General features: G+C 38.9%; 1 long non-coding RNA gene across 1 annotated transcript; it reads left to right on the forward strand.

Moving 5' to 3' along the window:
* The first annotated feature begins 331 nt into the window (after nt 1-331).
* On the forward strand, nt 332-8,058 carry LOC138688597 (uncharacterized). The gene is made up of 3 exons (XR_011327481.1): nt 332-1,065; nt 1,895-1,957; nt 3,953-8,058. It is a non-coding gene; the product is annotated as an uncharacterized lncRNA (long non-coding RNA).
* Nucleotides 8,059-15,492: the final 7,434 nt, after the last annotated feature.

Raw genomic sequence — 15,492 nt, forward strand, 5'->3', positions numbered from 1 at the left:
AGGAAGGCGGCAGCAAGCATGGCTAAGAAGTGGCAGGAGACAACATGAGCAGAAGACATCCAGAGGTAGAAAAGAAGAAAGAAAAAGGGAAAGTACAAAACCAGAGTTGCATTGTGAGGAATTTGCCAAGATTTTAGCTATTGGTTTCACTCTGGTACAGAGTGAAAACCTCCATCTGTTGAAATCCCTGGGACAGGGAAGACCTAGCATCCTTTCCAAATCAGCAGAACTTTCCTGATTCAGAAGATAACAATGGTGTTTTACATAAGTGGATATATTTCACTGTTGCCTTCACTGTTACTCCAAGTAAGGCTTCCTGACAGCATTTTCTCCAGAAATCAATGTGTTCCCATAAAAAGTTTCATGAAACAGTTTTTTCTAAAGGAAAGTAAAAAACCCAGCCAGTGTTAGAAGTAGAAGAAACCTTCCCATCAGGAATGGACACACATGCTAAATGCAAAAGCTGGGATACTTCTAAAACCTCACATCTTCTAAAAATACAAGGCACAAAATCTGGAATCCACAGATTTTTCATCCTTGGTTCACATATTCAGAAAGGAAACACTATTTCACTGGCTGTCAGCTACAACTGAGAAGCACCGCATTTTTAATGCCACTGCCTGCCACCCAAGGCATTAAGAGAGTAAGTGGAGAAGAATAGCATATTCAGCTGAAATTGTAGGAAGGACTACAGGCAAAATGTAATGAGATGATCAGTGAATGCAAATGAACCTTCTTACTTGAGAAGGTGATAGAATGACTTCTTTGAATAGTACAAAAACTTCACATAGGTTTTTAGGCCAATAGATAAGAGCACATTGTTAATTTTAAAAGACAAATTACTTGAATAATTATCCTCCTCTTTAAACATTTTCTTAATTATTCTCAGGCATATCTTCAGTTTTAAAGCAGAAAGTGAAGTGTAAGACTGACAAGCTAGAACATTTTAAAACGTTGGAGGTATCCAAATCAGAGTTGCTGATAATTGGACTTAATCTGCAGGACTGGTATCTAGGAAAACTCCCATTAACTTTCCAGGTAGAAAAATAAAGACTAAAGAATCAGGTATGTATTAATTATTTAAAGCTTAGAGTTTTGTACTGAAGAATCAGCTAGTTGGGAGTGTGCATGTATGTATAAATATACAGATAGACAGACAGACAGATAGATAGAATTAAAATGCTTTTTTTTACTATCCTAACTGTAGCCATTTCTGTCACTGGTGACCAGTAGGTTTGCTTTTTACCGTACATCAGTGATACCAGTTGTTAGCTGTCTTTGACAGTGGGTTGAAATGCACCAACATGGCATATATACTGGGGTTGGGTGGCATTGAGCAGAATAGCTTTGCCATGCAATGATACGCTTGAGCTTTGACAGAATACTATCCCAGTGTCAATCATCCTGTCTTTGCCAATCAAATGCACATCCTTCTAGAGGTGCCTGCAGTTGACACTGGCACCCCAAACATAGTGAAAAGTTAATGCAATGACATTTCAAAGATGACACATTGTCAAGGGCCCCGCAAAAATAGCAGAACTAAACTGTGTTTAGGAAAAACTAGTGTGTTTTACAGGACACACACATGATGACGACATTCCCGGAGGGGATGGGTTTGGTGCAAACACCCTTGAAAGTCCTTGTTCAAGAAAAGCAGGAGTCAGGAATGGGTAACAGCATAATAAGATCTGGCCAGGAGCCTGAGGTTCTTTGTTTTCCCATCTGTAAAAAACAAATGTCCTTTTGCCAGAGCTCTGGCTAACCTTTGCCAGAGAAAAGAGCAGGAGCTAGAATGACAAAGCCTATGGAGTCTGCAAAGCCCTCTATTTAATTACAGGGATTTGCAGAGCAGCTTATGACTATAAAATGTTTAACAACTTATTTTTCTTCTTAGGTAAAGATGTGTGGCACCCCCACCCATTTTCAAAAGGAATAATTGACAATTAAAATAATTCAGGTAAGGGGAAATCTGCATATTTAGAAAGTCATATTCCAGTATGTGTCCCTGGCACAAATACATGCTATGTACATATTTTAGAATTCCATTTCAATTGCTCCCTCCCTATCTCCATAAACTTTCCATTTGTTTCCATTCTTCCTCCAGCTTGCTTGTTTTTCACTTGTCTTATGTAGAAGGCCCCCTCTCCTGGCACCTTCTTCTAATCTCACCTCAGTGAAACATAATGTGAACATTCATATTTGACTCATTAGTGTGAAAAGCAAGCATGTTAGAAATGAGGTCAAATTATTTTCTTTATCCCTGACCATCAACAAAAGACCAGCTGGAGCAGGCACTCTTTTTTATCATGATACTTCCCATTGACTACAATTAAGCTCTCCTGACTTACTCCAGTAACAAATCAAGCTTAGTACATCCTATTTATTTATTTGTTATTTCTATGTTTATACATTTGTTCATTTATTTATTTGCTGGAACTTGAATGCTGTTGGAAGAAATAGTAAAGTGCATAAACAATCACTGGGCCTAATGGTAGAAGAGGAAGCTATTTCAGAATAATTTGGGAGGTGAAATAGAAAACAAAATGTTCAATGATAAAGGCAAATAAATTTAAAAAAGAGAGCAAGGTCAGAAGTGCTGCAAGCCAATGTCATTGAGACAATGACAGGGACTCGATGGCTACTGTCTCTGGGCCTGAGTTTCTTTTCATTGACATCAGTAGTAAAACTTTCATTGACCTCAATAAGAGTAAGAATAGAGTCTATATAAGCTCTTAATGTTGTTTCCTGCAAAGCTAAGTGCCACAGACTGGCCTTGCATTATGCACGGATCATCAGCTACTTATTTCTCCTATAAATGTACTTTTAAAAATGAAAATATTAAGAAATATAATTTCCATTCTAATAAGTAGTTTTGCTTTAAGAACTAGAGATATGTCAACATAGCACATTTCTATAGCTGGGTGATGCATATTCTTACCAGAGGGTTATTTTAAAGTGGTGGCAGGTTTTGAGATGTGTGTGGGATAGTGTCCCTTGACAACCGTAGATGGCATAAGCATGCTTAGAGTCCTACTGGTAAGACAAGTGAGGAAACTCTTATTTCCCAATCTTGCTCCAGGGCCTGTGGGACCGCAAAGCATTGGCAGTTAGCAGTCTTGTGCACATCCATGTCTTTGACAGAAATATTGGTGTGGTAGGTGACAAGGAACTGTAAGGTAGGTTGCAGTTGAGTAGCACTTTCAAGGAAAATATTAGCACACAAATATCCAACATCTAAACAGGTAGATGTCTATCTCCAAAAAAAAGCAGGGTTTTTTATCTAAAATCAAGCCAGCTGTCAGATCCAAGCATGGGAGATCTAGTGGTATACTTGGACCTATTTAAGTTGAAGAATTTGGAAATGATGCTGTAGTCTAAAGCATAAACTGATTGCTCTCTTCTCTTGCTTGCTTATAGACTGAGAGATCTACACAATTAAATTATCATTCCACAGGAGAAGACTTTCAGAAGACGATTCATAATCTTTATAGTCAATTAAAGTTTCACATAGTTTCAGGTTGAAGTCTGTACACTAGCAGTAAATGTTTTCTCTCGGAATCACTGAATGTTTCTATAACTCAGCTTAAGATAACTGAGGTCTTAAACCACTTCTTCTATTATGTTTGTCTTTGTCTACTCTGAAATAATCATGAGAGTTTGCTAAAGAAGAAGTTGTCTAGTTTTGTGCTTGTTGTGTGCAAAAACATCTACAACTTACCATTTATGTCTTGGAGGGAAATTCTTCTAGCTGCTGGACGGTTCTTCAAGGCAAGACACGTGACTGGAAGAGCAAAAAGCCCTTGTAGGACTAGTCAATCAAATACTGAAGTTTGTGAAAGGTGAAATCAACAAAATAAATAAAAGGTGTAAAAATAAGTTTATTGCTGCTCTACTCAGTAATGGAAAGAGCAAAGGTTACCATGTAATTATAGCTTTATGTTCCTTTTAACAGGGCTCTTGCAGTCAGTTACAGTCTTCTGTACTTGTTCTCGGATGTGCTTACAAAGTCTACGTGTCTTCTGGACCTGCACTGCAAGCACCAGAATCATCTCCATATGAAGGAGTCATGAATGTTTGTGCCATGTAGAATTATTTTTCCTGGGGCCGCTTATTCAGTACAGATTTTTAATTATTAACTGTAAAAACTGTTATTAAAGGAATGTGTACCTTATGTGTCAGGACTTGGAACTGTGTAAGCTTCTCTTAAAGGGTTGTGAAGCAGTTGTAGGCTGCCTGAGAAGACTCTTTGGAGCTTACCAGGCCCTGAAATACTTGGAAGAATAACTTGTCAATGGCTGAAAAACTGGGTACTTATGCATGCTCAGTCTTCCAGATGGTAGTCTATAGACAGACCCTTTAGTGTGCTTTGTTTATGCAGTGTTTTGGTCTGCAGCATATACGGAATCTTTTGGCTTAGCAATGAATTTTAACTCTGAGCCCCACTGCATGGAGGAGAACGCAACTGCTTTTATTAATACAAATTGTGCAGTTGGACAAATGTAATGGCATAAAAATAGCATGCTGCTAACTTGCTTTTCAAAAGAAACTTGAAAGAGTCTGTATACAATGTGAATATTACATTGTACAAGCTTTTCCTTTGAAGAGATGAAAAAAATATTGTTATGCTTAGTATTTTCATCTGTCTATTAACCATTCCAAATATAGTCCTTGTTAAATATATGGGATTGTGAGCTTTTTACATGAGGATTTTCTTTTAAAATTGCTCAGGCACATAAAAGGTTACCTTATTCTCAGACTAGAAGTCAGCTAACTCAGAACATGTCTTTGCATTAGTTTTAATGAATATTATTTTCCACAGCCTGCATAACAATTATTTTCCATGTATACAAAGAAAATGTATGCATATTAAAGACACTACCTTAGAGGGATGTAGCATGTAAAATGCACTACAAGGTCAAATCCAGCCCAAACTTCATTTTTCCTTTTCATTAATATTTTTAGAAGGAGTCTTCAAACTTGTAGGTGGTGACTCAATGGGATTTGATATGAAGATGTGACACCTCATCTTAAATTCCTTAACCACATTTCTTAAGTTGACAGGAATGTCAGGAAGTGTGCCTGATAAGGCTTGCTGTCCTCTCCAAGCTGACTAATCATACATGAAGTCTTGGCAAGAGATAACCAGGTTACAGTAGAGCCAAAATGACATCACATCAACTCAATTTCATATCCTGTAGACACCAGTGCCTATCACCACTCCAGGTTGCTAACATCCTTGACACACAAATGGTATTTTCAGTCTCCAATGTCCCCCTTTTACCCTGTGTCTGTCACTCTGGGGTAAATCAGGAACAAATTTGTCACTAAATGTAAAGAACCATTAACTCATGGGCACTTTGTCATCTGAAGCATAATTTTCTGTGCACGGCTCGCCAATCCCTGAACTCTAGCTATTTGCATAACAGTTTGCTATATGAATTTATGATGGAGGATAGTGCTGAACTTGTTAAAATTCCATGTGAATCTCAGCACAGAAAATGGACTGGTGCTTTAAATCTTGGAGAGTTGTTCACATCAATAATGAATTTCAAATAATTTATTCACTTCAAGTGTAAGTGGTTGGCATACAGTCCTTACAGCTGGTTTGTTGAGATAATTGATTTCCATATAGTTTAAAGATGGGGAAAAGAAACATATGACAACTACGGCGGGTTCCAAGGCAATTGTGAATGCCATATCAGTTTAATTATAGCTCCATCTTTAGCTGACATGGGTTCTGTCCTATTGGAATTAAAATATCCCAGCAACTTGAAATGTAACAGTGATGAATTTTTTATGTTCTTCTACCTACCTTGTATGCTAGCTTAGGGCACTGTTACAAGTACACTTCTGGCTTTTTTCAGTGGATAGTTAACATGACATGCAAGACTGGTCTGCATGACACAGATAACTCAAGGGAATAGCAACAAAGTAAATGAGATGCATTAGTATCTGGATGTGAACTGGGGGATATAAGTTCTCAGAACTTCTTGTTTAATTTATAGAATTGGGTTTTTTTTCCCCTGTGCATAAGATTTCAAAATGGTAATCATATTCAGGAAATGAGATGTTCCCACTTCAGGTACTAATATCAATATGTAAAAGATAATCATTAACCAGATGTACTACTCAGCAGTGCCTATGATATGTAAACAAGCTAACTGAGGTGATAAAAGAAGCTTTTACTTAGAATTTAGTTATATTGACCACAGAGACACTGGGAAAACTGGGAGGTTGGTTGTTTTGGGGTTTTTTTCACTGACCACTGCATGCACAAAGCAAGAGCTTAGTGAAACAAACAGTGTAATAAAAATTTGCATTGCAGCTAACACCACAGTGTATGAAACACCCCCATTGTATGAGGTCCAAGCCAGCTGCTCCTGCATGTAACCATTTAAAAGGAGACAGACTTCACCTCCACATTTTCACATGTAGGACATACAGAATGAGCAGAGAACCAGGACTACTGGAAACCCGAAATTTCACTCCATTTTTTTCTTTCCAATAAAAATTACATCACATAAATTGTAAATAGAAGAGACTTATTTGCTTCTTATTCCATTCTTAGTCCATTCCTAAGTTTCACAGTGTAGAAAAAGAAGTAACAGATGGCCTGTCCAGTAAACTTGCATGCAGTCAGGGGCCTGATTCCCTACTGTGTTGTTTCTGCTTCACTTGATGTAACTTCCCTGATTCCAAACAGAGTCCTAGACTTAAGTTCCAGTATTAAATTAAAGTAATTCCTGTGGAATGAGGCCACAGTTTTGTTTCAGGTTAAAAGAAAATTTCTGAGTATACCTCAAATATCCTTCCAGCATCTGAATAAATGGGAATAAATAAGAATGGACCCTTCTCTGACATAAATTATAAACTGTAATGATGAAATAAGGGCTTCAGTGGTCTAGCTTGACATAGACAGGACAACATTCCTTGCCATTAACTGTTTTTTTTAATAAATATATGCAAAGTCTTCTTTTGACATTGCTCAAGAACAGAAGGTTCCCTGGTATTGTGACTCCTATCTTCCAAGATTTCTTAGGGAGTAACTGTTGCTGATCCACCAACTTGGGGTAAAAATACTTGGTAAAAAATATTCAGTAAACTCCACAATGGTCAACATTTCACAAGAGAGAGGCAGGGGAAGGATAGGGTAGAGGCTTGATCTTAGCAGTGGGTGTAGCTGGTTGGAGCTGATGGCACCAGTAACAAGACCATTAAAAAAAAGGAGGATCTTAAATTCCTAAGAGCTATTTTAGCCATAATAGGTCATACTCAGGCTTTGTGCCAGTTCATTTTGAGGAAAACACTGAGTTAAACATTACTTACAAAGAACCAAAGCCCAAGGCTTCTGGTATTGACTTCCAGCTCCAATTCCACAATGCAAGCTTTCACTTAAAATGAAGCACAACAGTAAGGTGCTGGAAAGGATTAGTTGCAGGTCCCTGACAGTCACCACACAAACATTTTGGGATGCATAATCCCATCATGACTTTGATCCCTGATTGTGGCTCAAATATGTAGCTTTGATTCCAAGTTTGTGTGTGTGCATTATGAACACATATTCATAATTGGGGTTTGGAGCTCAGACAGAATCTTGTATCAAGAAGTCCCTGTGTGGAGTCACACCAAAATCATCTTAGCTGTCTTAATTCAAAGACAGCACCCAGAGGTACCAGAATGATTACCAAGCACTCTGGAGAATTAAAAAACCTTATTGTGATACAGATACATTAGCACTAGAAAGAGTTGAGATGAGTAAAGAACCTAAAATTGGGGCTTTATGCAGAAGGAACACTCTCTAGCATCTGTTTCTGAAATACAAAGGAAAATTTAGATTGCACAAGAAATGACAGTGGTTGATTTTGTCTGCAGGTGGCTCCTGAAATATATCAAAGAGTGGAAGTCAGATGGAAACTGTAATAGAAAAATCACCATGCAAAGTACTACCTAGACTTCCTATGTGAGAACGAAGTTGCAAAAATACTCTTTTCACTGTTAAATATAGGCTCAGGTCTTGTTGATATGCCTGAGATGGCTTGTAATGGGCAAGCAGGAATTCTGCCAATGGAGATAAGGTAGCCAAGTGTGAAATTTGCTATAAATAAAGGAAGTGGTCTGCAAAAGCATTGTGTCATGCGATTTAACCTTCTGTAACTGTGAATCCAGGCAGGTGAGTAGGGCAAGCTAATAAATAGATGCCAACAATTTTGTGTGTGTGTCACACTTTTATCATACATTCCAGGTTGCATCATTGCCTCACAAACTGGTGAGTTAACTTGAATACTAAATAGATACCTGTGGAGTGATACTTTTGTTTTTACTCATTGACAGTAATTTGTAACACCCTGCTTCCTCCCCTCAGCCTGCACAGGGAGAGAAGGGGAGAGGTGGAGGATAGAGTCTCTCAATCCAGTGACAGATGCTTACAAAATTATCTTTGACTTCAGAGGCGATATGATCTGTCCAAGCATCTAGTACCTTTAGTAGCTTTTGGGACCAATATTTGTTAGGTCTCAGAGTGTCTGTGTTTACTTTTCATCCTCATCCACCAAGCTGCCATACTCGCTTTCGAAGGAAAAGACTAAAAATCCCAGAGCTATATATGTTTTCAAATATCTTAAAACAATATTTCCTGTGTGACATTTTTGTGTAAATGTTGTTCCTGTATCTAAGAAGAAATAGACTATTAACCATGTATTTTAAAGCCTATGTAGAATACAAGGAATTGCACATCAATTTTCCACTACTTCTAAGATATGACAAAAAGTAAGTCATCAACAAGATTTTATCCTGCTTGGAGTTACTGGAAAAACTTTCATTGACTGGTGTGATTCAGACTCCAGTCTTCCAGCTCTTATTTTTGGTGATGGATAGTATTTCTGGGCATCCCAGACCTGCAACTACATGGCAGAACATGTCTTTTCAGCTCTTAGTATGTGCTATATATTGTGGCAAGTTGTTAATCATGCAACAGGTTTAATCTGTCAGGAAGTCATTGGATAACTATGTCCCTAATTATGAAAACTGTATTAAGTAAAGAAAACAACTTGGGCACATTTGTTGCTTTCATTGCTAAAGGCTACCCTAGTGTTGCATCCCTTGAGAAGAGCAGCAATAGCAGCAGAGCTGCTGGCAACAAGAGTGGCAAAGTTTGTAGGGCTAGGTTGAAGGCATGGATGTTGACAAGAGAATGACCTTTTGGGCACTGGAACCTCACCCTGCATTGCCCTTAGTTTTGGCTGAGGCTTTTTTTACCTCAGTGTTCAACCTGAACACTTGGTTCAGACCCATTGTCCTAGCCAGGTGACATCTTGCTGCCTACTGTCTTCCATCCAAGTGTTTCCGTACAAAGATGGATGTCATCTAGTGGCCCAAAATCTTACTAATTCCTTTCAGGTTTTGGCCAAAAAGTGGTGTTTAACTTTTCTAACTTGCTGAGAGAGTAGGCATGTTTGAATCAGTGTGTTGCACAAAGAATGTTGAGACAAATTCACACAAATGAAAATTCATTAGCAGGCTCCATAGCTGATGGCACATATCAACAATGACAGAGAGGAGAAAAAAAAAAGGGGGGGGGGAGGAAAGGAAAATATCTCCCAAGTGGCAAGCTGGGAGGAGAAGCTCTGGTAGGCATCCTGAGAAGAGCACCTTCCCCAGGCATCCTATCCAGGGCACCAGCCAGTTCCAACACAATACTTTCCCTGCAGCAACTACATAGTTTTGATCAGGACTTACTCAAACTCGCTACTGATTGTTCCCATTTACAGTGCAAGCTTTGAGCAGGGACAGTTGCTGCATGGCTGGTCAGTTCGTGAGCTCTGTGCAGGCATATTCCTGAGTCTCTAGATGTAAACCAAAAGCTACAACCAAAGGGTAGGAAACAGAGGGGAAAAGGAAAGGGTGATTCTTGATCTGGTGGCAGTCTCTTCTCCTGGACCCTGTCACGCCAACACTATTGGGGTCTGCAGGCAATGGCCCACCTACCTCCGGGAGGGCCTTGCAGTCTCAGGGAGCCCTGGTGCAAGCACACAACCTCCACAGTGTCAGGATTGTCATTCGTCCCTTTCAGTGCCCTGCAGCAGAAGATCAGGAATCCTCTGTATGTCCCATCATGATAAAAACCATCCAACCTTCCAGCCATACCCTGAGCTGGACACACCAATCTCTGGCCATGGGGAGGACAGCCTGCTGTAGGGAGTTTTGTTCACCAGAAAGGAGGTGGCATTTGGAAATAGGCAGAAACCATCACTTGTGACCATTCGCACAGCTGTATGTTCTCATTAAAGTAAATTTATCAACAAATGCATTGGTACTCCTGAAGTGCTCAATTAGCTGGTGTTAAAAATACATTATAAAACCTATACATTATGTAATTAGATGTTGACTAATGTTTAAAATTACAGCACAAAAATGGAAAGCCATGTCTCGCGTTAAACCTTTGCCTTCCTTTGCCCAGATTGTGTGCAAGAATTCCCTAAACCTTCTTCTCTGCACCAAAGTATAAAACACTGTGTGGAGAGTCTTCCCTGCAGAGTAGGTGACACAGTGGTACTGCTTCTATGCTAAAGTATTTGTGTATTTCACTTATACAGATACTGAAATAACCTTTTCACAACTAGTCTGTTAGCACAGAACCAGTAGTAATGCTGGACAGGATAACACAAGGAAGCAGGCACTTGACATGTAATCCCTGTATTTCCTCTTTTCATATGAAATTCTGCTTACATAGATAATCACACAGACAAATGATGTGCATAATACTTGTCATCTTCTCCTCCTTAATGCATCAAACATAACAATATTAATTTAAAGGAATGGCTTTTACCCACACATTTAATTTGATATAAAATAAAAAAATTGAATTCCCATGAGCAAAAAAATAAATTAACATAGACCTTTGAATCTCCTTTACTTCCAACACTGTATGTTACTACTCACACATGATCTTCTGTCTGGACTATGCTGCTGCTTTATGCTAGCTGCAGAAGTGCATTGATGTGGTCTGCATGGCAGTGTACATATGCAACCTCCTTGCCCCTGGTGACTGTGAGTACCAAGTCTCTGACAGAAGGTTTGATCCACTTCATAATCCTTCTCCAAAACACTTCTTACTAACTTAAAAAGTTTTGTTGAATTAAATTGTGTCTGTTGTCTCCTATTTAAACAAACAAACAAAACAAATAAAAAACATGCAGAAGTGCTGTGTTTGGTATCTACGCATGAGCAGGAGGCCTTGATTTATTTGCTGTGTTGTTTGCATAGCTCTAACTATGATTATTTATCTAGATTATTTATTATTCATAGACCTCTGTAAACACTGGCCACACATGTCATCAGTATGTTTGCAGTTCTGCATCTGCAGTGATGGAATCTGACCAGCCTTTCAGAAACATTTCATAGTCACTTCATTCTAGAAAAAGCATCTTGCTGATTAAGGAATAAATTTGAGATTCTGACCCCATATTCAGCCAGTCCTTTATATCAACTGACTTCAGAGTAATAATTACGAGTTTTAATCTGCACATAGGTTTACAGGTTGTAACAATGACTTTTATGAAGAATTAACTATTTTCAGCTGAACCTGTGACACTCGTACTAGGTGTACAAACACAAAAAAAATTTATATAGAAATAAAATAACTGTTTCTTTATGTCTTCTTTTTACTTGTTTTGATCATAAAATATCAAGATCTTGCTGTAGTTTTCAATCAATACGAAATGCATTTTGTTTATAAATGAATATTCAGTTTTGCTGCATTGGTTTATAATGAATAAACAGCAGCAGCGAAGTACAGAAAGATTAATTTTCACTTTTATCATTCACTTGCAAGAAGTTATTCTCCAATTACTTATTACCTGTGGAATAATACTGAAATTAAAATGAGAAAACCAGTCAATATTACACGCATCAAAAATGATTACAATCTTCACTGACTGAGAACTGTGAAATGTTTATTGGGTTTTAGACATAGAGTCCTCCAGGGAGTGCTACAAATCCACACAAACTCACGGGATCTTCGATGTTGCATTTGGAGCGTTGATTTAGACAAAATATGTGTAAAAACTCCTGTAGGCAGACAGCTCTCTAGTGAGTATACATCTGCAAAGGCTCAAGAACATAAATTATTACAGCATGAGTCTCGAATACATTATACTCACTTCACAAACTCTAGATCTGCTTGATCCACACAGTAGCAGAGGAAAAATTGTTGTGTTTTAGAGTTAGGGAACAAGAGTTTATTTAGCCATCCTGTATATGTGTGTGTAATTTTACACTGAATTTTTTTCTAAGTCACATAACATTAATGAAACCAACAAAGGAAAGAGGACTTGTGAAAGTAGGACATGAAATGATGTGAGACTGGCCTGGTACAGCAGGTTCCCCAGGCTACATCAGAGCCAAAGGTAAAGCAGCTGCCTTCTTTTCAGGAAAAAAAAGAATCAAGCTTTTTCCCCCACAGCATCCTGCTTAGCTCAGATCCCTTAAAGCTACTCTGTATCCCCTACAAAAATAAAAGCACTGTACTTTCTCTTCTAGTTTGCATCTCATAGACTATCAAAAAGGCTATTCAGAATGGACCCAAAAAAAAAAAAATTTCCCGATATTCTGTCTTCAGAAAACCAGAGGAACTATACAGTGGTTCATCACTTACTACCATTATATACCCAGATATTGCATCTGAACACTGCACTCAATAGCTGTGGCAGGGCTTGTCTTCCATGAATTTACTGAGTCTTTTCTGAATTTACTTATCTTTAAGCCTTTGCAACGTCTTGTGGCAACGAGTCTCACACTTCAGCTATTCAGTCTGTGAAAAAATACCCTGTCATTTGGTTTGTTCCCCAGCAATTTCTTGTGTACCGCTTGTTCTTGTGTTGTGATAAATAGTTAATAATCTTTCATATTTATCTTCTCTGTGTCTCCTGAAGAAATAACACCCAGTGTTAGCCCTCAGTCATTTCTTGTCCACACAGAAGTCTTATTTTATTTAAACAGTCATCATTCAGAAGCTGTTCAATGCAGCTGACCATTCTTTCTGTCTTTCAGTGTATTTTTCTAGGTTTACCTATATTGGTTTTGAGGTGAGGTGACTGTTCACCACAGGCTATATATCAGCAGAATAGTTTCTGATTTGTTCTGTAGTATTTTCCTAATAATTCTTAATTGTTTTTGCTGCTGCTGAGCACTGGGCTGACATCTTTATCAGGCTCTCTGGGCTGTGTTTCCTGAGATGAAATAGCTAATTTAGTGCTCATCACCATGTAGATGTATTTGTTTTCCCTACATGCATTGTCATTATTGAACTAGGATTTATTGACTTCTATTTTATTACCCAGACACTCAATATCAAGAGTGGTTTTTTTAATTCTTCACATAAGTTTTAGTTTTTCTATCTTGAGTAATTCTGTGTTAATATAGATGTCAGTCCAGATTCCTGTTAGTTTCCAGCAGTAGCCTCTTTTCCTTGAGAAAACTGACAATTTATTCTTTCTTCCTTATTTCCCTCATGCTTTTCCCAATGATGAACATGCCATGTTTATCTATGAAATCAAGCCTGATTTGTACTGTCATATTGCAGCTACAAACACTGTTTCAGGCAATGAAATATGCAATTAGTCTTCCTTGCCATTTGCTTTTTCTTCTTCTTTCCACATTATTTCTTGATATAGTTCTTATGTCTTTTTTGCTTCCATTTTCTGTCTCTATCAGTTTCCCTCCTTGTGTTGTTGTGTTCACTTTCTCATCCATCCACTTTCCCGTCCAACATCTTCCTGTTCAGCTTTCTTGCAGGGTCTCAACCCTTTCCTCACTACTTACATCTCTTTATGCAGGCTTACTAGAGCTAGAGTAACTGCATATGCGTATCATTTCTCTCCTTACCACATCCATCCCTCTTTCACTAAAAATGGAGGCAACCAGGTGTAATCTGTGCATGAACCAAAGTCACTGAACCCAGTGAAAGTCTCTCCCACTGCAGTAAGTGGAGTTGGTGTCAAGTTTTCTGTGAAAGCAGGCTGACTTATGTATGAGACTGGTTTATGGATACACACTGCACTGCTATTCCCAGCAGAGATAGGTGGTAGGGAATATGCCATATCTCCTCTTGGGCTGTTCAGCAAGGTGATTTGGACTTCACGATAAGATGGGGAGATTTGCCCAAATGGGTTGAGGTGCACCAGGCTGAATCATACTCCTCCTGGCTCATCTGCCTCGCTGGTGAATTGCATGCAAAGGGTGAATAGCTCTAGGAGGAAAACTGTAAAAGTTCAGCTATCTATGCCTTTCCTAATATTTGGCAACTAGAGGATAACAGAGCTGCCAGCACATATAGAGAAGAATGAACAAACCAGTGTGCCAGGCAGGAAGTTGATTAACTCACCTAGGCTTGCTGCAAATGCCTGTAGAGGCAACAACAGCAAAACACAGGACACCGAGCATTGCAGTCACTATCTTGGAGAGCTGTGTTGCATTTTGCTCTTCAGTCCCATGACTCCTGCAAAGAGGGAGCAACCACAGCACTTAGATGTATTAGCATGGTCATAACAGAGATGAAGCAGCCATCCTATCTCCCACCAGTCACTAATGACACCTGCAGAGAAACACGTGTTGGGACACCATAGTGGAGCTTCTTTCCCACATGATGGAACCTTCCCACATGGTGGGACTTCTTTCCTCATACCTCAAACCTTGATTCTCTTAACTGCCCTTTTTGACGCCAGCAATTCCTTTTCTTCCTCATATATCCAACATCCCTGGTTTATCCAGTCATCACCAGGGAGCTCTGTGGGATTCAAGATTCCCAGAATATGGAAAATTTTGTGAGATGAGAATATGTGGTGATGGGTGAGAAAGTGGAAAAGCTAATTTCTGTGATGTGGCTTGTTACTTTTACCATTCTCAAAGCCATGTGTCAAGCACTAAGTCAAATAACAGATAACAGGACATTGTTCTTTAATCTTCACAGTGAAGTACCCATATTTTTCAGCTGTCTCCACTGCACTGTGTTCTTACATTGACAAATACCTTACTCCTTCAATGGCACTGAAACCAGTAAGGATATTTTGTAGCGTGAGATATTCTCCCACCAAATAAATACTCTCCATGAGAAAGAGTGGTGGACTGGACATATTTGGCACAGTGAGGCAACTGGCAGAATTGGGGACAGCATGGGGGAGTGAAGGTGCCGCAATCAGCTATGTCAGTGAAAATAACTGAGTCAGCTGTTATGTGTCAGAAGTGGTAATGACGATAATGACCACACCTTGTGGCCATGCTGCTCCCCTTTTGCCAAGAATTGTTTTCTACTGGGTGACCTCTTCTTTAGGGTAGTCAGGATATTTCTGCTGCTGCAATGCTTTCGCACAAAGGTCCTTTGTGCCAAATAACATCATATTTTTGCTGGAGGCTCTTCATTGTTATTGTTTCTTCAATGCATCTCTAATTAATTTTGCCAAAGCCACCCACCTTCCACCTTCTGCCATCTGTCAGGTG

The sequence above is a fragment of the Haliaeetus albicilla genome, chromosome 13 (assembly GCF_947461875.1).
Source record: "Haliaeetus albicilla chromosome 13, bHalAlb1.1, whole genome shotgun sequence".
Classification (NCBI taxonomy): Eukaryota; Metazoa; Chordata; class Aves; order Accipitriformes; family Accipitridae; genus Haliaeetus; species Haliaeetus albicilla.